The sequence below is a fragment of the Cynocephalus volans genome, chromosome 1 (assembly GCF_027409185.1).
Source record: "Cynocephalus volans isolate mCynVol1 chromosome 1, mCynVol1.pri, whole genome shotgun sequence".
Classification (NCBI taxonomy): domain Eukaryota; kingdom Metazoa; phylum Chordata; class Mammalia; order Dermoptera; family Cynocephalidae; genus Cynocephalus; species Cynocephalus volans.
Window position 1 is genome coordinate 168,073,882 of NC_084460.1, and position 6,098 is coordinate 168,079,979.

The 6,098-nt window shown below is 35.5% G+C and overlaps 1 pseudogene; it reads right to left on the bottom strand.

Annotated features, from left to right (window-relative positions):
• Window positions 1-1,504: 1,504 nt before the first annotated feature.
• Window positions 1,505-1,849, bottom strand: LOC134360608 (gamma-aminobutyric acid receptor-associated protein-like; annotated as a pseudogene).
• Between the last annotated feature and the right edge of the window lie 4,249 nt (window positions 1,850-6,098).

Below are 6,098 nucleotides of genomic sequence, written 5' to 3' on the forward strand. Positions count from 1 at the left end.
GAATTTTTGTCTTTTTAATTTTTGGGGGGGGGTAAGAGAAAAGTTATTTTTTAAAAAGTTTCAAATTACAGCAAAAATTATAAAAGTATTTTATAAACTACATAAATATTTTGTAAAATTACCTATTTAGTCATTTTGCAATCATGACTGAGTGCTCATTATGTGCTTACCATGTGGCAAGGTGGTGTGTTGGTTAAAAGATGATTAAAATATACTTCTTTCTCAAATTTCTTAGCCTTTTTAATATTTCCTTTAGTGGAAGATATATTTTCTTTAAAATAGGAGTCTTCCTGGAGCATTTTTTTTTTTTTTTTTTTTTTACTATTGCTCTCAAAACATAAGAGAAAAACACTGACTGATAAATAGAACAGACAAATCTTTTTGTTTTTTGTTTTGTTTTGTTTTGTTTTTGTTTGTTTGTTTGTTTTTTTAAGTTTTATTTTGCCGATATACATTGTGGCTGATTATTGCTCCCCATCACCAAAACCTCCCTCCCTTCTCCCTCCCCCCCCAATAATGTCCTTTCTGTTTGCTTGTCGTATCAACTTCAAGTAGTTGTGGTTGTTATATCTCCCCCCCCCCCCGGTTTGTGTGTGTGTGTGTGTGTGTGTGTGTGAATTTATATATTAATTTTTAGCTCCCACCAATAGGTGAGAACATGTGGTATTTCTCTTTCTGTGCCTGACTTGTTTCACTTAATATAATTCTCTCAAGGTCCATCCATGTTGTTGCAAATGGCAGTATATCATTCGTTTTTATAGCTGAGTAGTATTCCATTCTGTAGATTGCAGATAGATCTACCATACGACCCAGCTATCCCACTGTTGGGAATATACCCAGAGGAATAGAAATCATCAAGTCGAAGGTATACCTGTTCCCCAATGTTCATCGCAGCACTCTTTACAATAGCCAAGAGTTGGAACCAGCCCAAATGTCCATCATCAGATGAGTGGATACGGAAAATGTAGAACAGACAAATCTTGCTGTGAGCAAATCTACCAGCTATATATTATCCAAAAAATGATATGTAAATTTAGAACTATTTATGTGTAAATAGAAAACAATAGTGCTGTCTCATTGCTGTCAAAAGTAACTTATAAGTGGAACAATTAAAAAATAAAAATGCTACTGACATATATTAGTCAAGTGTGTATCTTGTTATTATCATAAAGTTCCTCAAGGATCTAGCTAGTCTCTCCTCTCCATTTACCCCAACCACAGTGAAATACAGTGATGGGTGGTATAAGGGCAAGGTCATTCATTAATGTGAATCTAAATTTACATAAACAAGAGGAATTTCATTATGGTAAATAAATAACAAAGGTATTGATGTAGCATAGAATAATTGGTTACAGTGTGAATGAAATGTGGGAAATATGGTGGTTGCCCATAATTCTAAAGGAACGTGCACATGTTCAATTAAGAAAGAGGAGGAGTTAAGAAAGGAGGTCTTCTCTTTCTGTGTAGAATGGGACCCTCCTGCTTCCCCACCTCAGGGACAGCTTCACGAGCTGTACACACTTTCTTCTCTGCAGGCAATGTACAGAAAAAAGTCTTTCTGGTGGTGTTCCTGGTATAGCTGACCCATCGTGCACTGGTGGGTGGAATGACACTGTTGACAAAGAAAAACAAAACATCCTTAGCTTGGAGATAAATTCACTTCCGGATCAAAAAATAGTACTGATCAACTGTGAAATAAAAAGGAACTGGATATTTCTTTTTGTCCAGCTCTCCCTGTCCAGGCCTTTTCTGTTGTCACAGGGACCCAGTCCATGTATTTCTTTCGTGGCTTCTCACTCTCAAAGCAGTGCTTGTAAAATGGAAGCTCCTCTTTGTGCAATAACTTCATTCTCCTAGGAACCAGCCTGAACCAGGCTGGGCAGAAGGGAACCCAGTGAGGCCAGGACAGGGGTGGGGCAATCTCAACGTGCCTGGAATCTGATTTCTGATTTCCTCTTCATAATCCACTATTATGAGATTCTGGACAAATTAATCGTTTTGTACTTTATTTTTCCTGTCTTCAAAATGGGGATATAATAGTACTTACATAATTGGGATGATGGGAAAACTAATAATCCATACAGAGTGCTTAGTAGTTGTTGACTGTCATTATTACTACTAGACTACTGCTTTGCAAATACTGACTGCTAGTAATAATAGTAGTAGTAATATTGTTGGTGGGAGGTTCATACATGAATTAAAGAGTTGATCAGGGAAAATTTCCTGGAGGCAGAAAAGTTTGAGGAAATTTTAAGAACAAATCATTTAATATTTAATATTAGATTACTGCTTTGCCAAACTCTATTGTAAAACTCCTCTGTTGGTCTGAAAGTTCAACAAAGCTTGTTATACACACAGCCTTGGGTCCAGGTCCCTGAGGGAAGATGACTTGTGGAAAGTGACACAATGTAGACAGAGTGACTTCTAGGGAGTAGCACCATGTAGAAAATAGACTGTAGGTACAGAAGGAAAAAAATATATATATATCCAGAAGAGAGATGAAGAAGCAAAAGTAGGAATTTAGAACTTGAGGTCCTCAGGAGAAATATATCTAAGTAATCCTTTTTCCATATCCCCAGGAATTTCTACAGGCACTGAGAACAAAGTTCTGATATTTTTCTCACCACCGTATAAGTCAATTTTACCTAAACAGTAAAGGAAAAGGTGATATAAGCAAGCATCTTGGAGAACTTGGGAACATAGAGCAAATTGGCTTGTTAGTTACATACAGAGTTATTTCATGTATTGTAAGAGTGAACAAGTCTGCTTAACTCAACTCTCCACTTTGAAAACAAAACACACATTTGCTACTCAGTGGGAAAACATTTTGATAATGTTGAAGGTTGAGGCATAAGTTCAGGTAAGCTTTTTAAATAACTCAATCTGATTTTTATGACATATTTCTTTCATTAGTGTTAATTTGCTGTTCCAATAAAAAACCTCCCTGAACATTGTATTTTTGCTATCATATCCCATGAGGCGTCTCTGTGTCAGGAAAGACTGGCATTTCACAGTTTTGAAAAAGTTAATCTCTAAACAAGAGAACCTACAAGTTGAACCTCCAAGTTGAAACTTGCGACCCAGCTTTGTTTTCTTATTACCAGCATATACACACTTTTCAGTGCTCCATTCGCTACCCATAAACATTTCTAGGTCTGGTCATCACATTCCACCCTTTATATGTGGAATGTCTCATCTCCTCCTCTGCACTTCTCCAAATACCTTCCATGTTTAAACGGCACTTCCAATCTCTCTTTGTCCGAGAATGATTTCTGATCATATCAGTGTACTTATTAATACTCACAGCACTTAGTTCTGACTTACATCATTGTTATTCTTTTCTGTGCCTAAATTTAATGTGTTCCTTACTAGATTATAACCTCAAAAGGGTTAGGTCCTTGTAATATTTTCTTTCACTTAGCACAGTGTTCAGCATATGATAGCAATGATAGAAGACTGTCTTAACCCTTTCTAAATCAATTAGAAATATTATATATACTAAGGATGAGGAAAATCTCTAGTAGGGTCACTGATGAAATTTCAGTGATATATAACACAGATCTAATTTTCAGAAATTGTAAAAATTAAATATAAATTAGAAGTTATGATACAACATACTTATATTTTAAAATTAGCTGTAAGTTCTTCAGTAATTAAAAACTGTACAAAAATTCTCCAGGCATTTCACAGATTAGGTAATAAATGTCTGGCTAAGTTAATTAACAAATAACAAGCTAATGAAAAGCTAATGAATAAATATTAATCAATTAGAATATGGATTGACAAAAATACTGATGGTCACTTGTGAAAAACTGCAGTTCTGAGCCTGGAATCTAGAGCTGTTGGTAATGGAACATTTATAAGTTGCATCAAATGTGAATATGAGTAGCATGTTTTTTGAAAAAAGACAATTTTTTCCATATTTGCTGATGTGCCTTATAATGGCAAAGGACTCTCAGAAGTATATTAAGTAGCAATTTTATTTAAAAAGTTTTCTTTAAAATATATATAATACTTCAACAATAAGTAAATAAGAAATATGTCTGAAAGAGACATGCTATGGAGAGATCATTTTGAAACCAGAATTTAAATTTTTTTCATTGTGTGTATTTTGTTACCAAAAATGATATAAGTAGTAAGGGTATCACTTATCACAATTCTCATTTATGAATAGTAAATACTTCAGAATAATATTTTATAGCTTGCTGAAAATGTTAACATACGAAGAGTTTCTGTGTGTTTATTTTTTTATAAAAGAATAATAAATTTAAAATATTAAAATAACTGATATAATTAGCTATTAAGAATAAGTGATGGACATTTGGAAAGATGGGAATTTAATTATTAAATTGCAACTTAAGTCTTTCTTAAATTTTTTATATTTTACAGATACAACTGAATGAAAAGAATTTCTCAATAATTTGACCTTTTCTTACACACACAGCCTTGATAATAATGGTATAACTCTATTGGGTCCCACTGTCCTTAGGATTTGACAGAAATATATTGTCTGAATTATGTGGTATTGATTTTCAGATACTATTAGGTGATTTAAAGAAGTGAAGATGCAATGCCATGGGTATATAAAAGAATTTTTATTCAAGTGTCTCAGATGATATATAAATCAAATCACAATCCCTTCAAGTGCCTACTTGGCCTCACAAATAGTTCAGTCATATCTTTGCCTGTGATTTGGAAGGTTTAGGGCTATGTCCATACCCTGAGGCCATAAATGTAAAATCATTATATCCTGAGCTATACAGAAAAGAAGAAATCAGAAAAAAAGTGCTGCTGATCACTGATTGAATAGTCATACTGGCAAAATTGACAGTTAAACAATACAGACTCTTCTAATCTAAATAATACTGTTTTATTATTTAATGTGCTTTGGGCTGCAAGTAACAGAAAACTTGACTTAAATTGCTTCATAATGAAAAGGTTTATCCTCCGAACAAGAAACATAGGGTCAGGGTTCAGTTATGCACCTGGGATGTGCATGGTTCTGGGCAAATATTTTTGGCAGAAGTCCTGTCTATATGAACATATTGATTTTTAAAGTGTGTTAAAAAGTCATGGTCCATATGTACTGTAGAGATTTGATTTATTGATGAATGTTTATATTGATGAGTAGAGAAGAGGACCTTAGCATATTAGTTTGTTTCTGTTGCTTATAATAAAATACCTGGTACTGGGTAACTTATAAGAAAGCAAAATTTATTGTTTACACTTTTGGAGGCTGGGAAGTCTACAGTCCAGGGAAAAATTATGGTGAGGGCCTTGTTTGTTGGTGGCTTTTTAGCAAAACGGGTGGCTCACTGGTAGAAAATGGTGGAGCAGAGAGAGACTAACCTCCCTTGTGCTCTCCTTTTAAAGCCTTCAGAACCACACCCTTGACACCATTATAAATCCATTCACTAGGCATGGTCCTACAGTCTAATCAACTCTTCAAGGCCCCACCTTGCAATTTCCATAGTAAGACTTTCCACACCCTTAACAGTCACAGTGGGGATCAAGCTACTAATACAAAAAACTTGGGGGACACAATCCATATCATACCACCCTGCCCCCCCAAATTTATATCTTTCTCACAGGTAAATACATTCATTCCATCCTCAAAGTCTTAACTTGTCTTAAGTCAAAACTCCAAAGCTCAAAGTCCCATCTGTGAAATCAATAAAAGTTATGCACTTCCAAGATACAATGGTAGGGCAAGCATAGGGTAAATATGCCCATTTAAAAAGGGAGAAATAGGCCAAGAGAATAGGGTAGCAGGTCTTAAGCAAGTCTGAAACCCAGCAGAGCAGACATCATGTACCTTGACTACATGCTCTACTTTCTTTGCATACTGGTGTGGGATTGGACCTCTAAGTTCTCAGGTATTTCTGCTTCTATGGCTTTTCTGGGCTGAGGCGATGCTTCAGCTCTCCCAGGCTGGTGTTCCACACTAGAAGCTCCACAACTCTGGGGTCTCATGGCAGTTCTCTTCTCACAGCTCCATTAGGCATGGCCTTGGTGGGATTTTTCTGCTGCAACTTCAACCCCAAATTTCCTCTCAGCATCAGTCTGGTGAAGATTGTCCATGGTGACTCAACCCATGA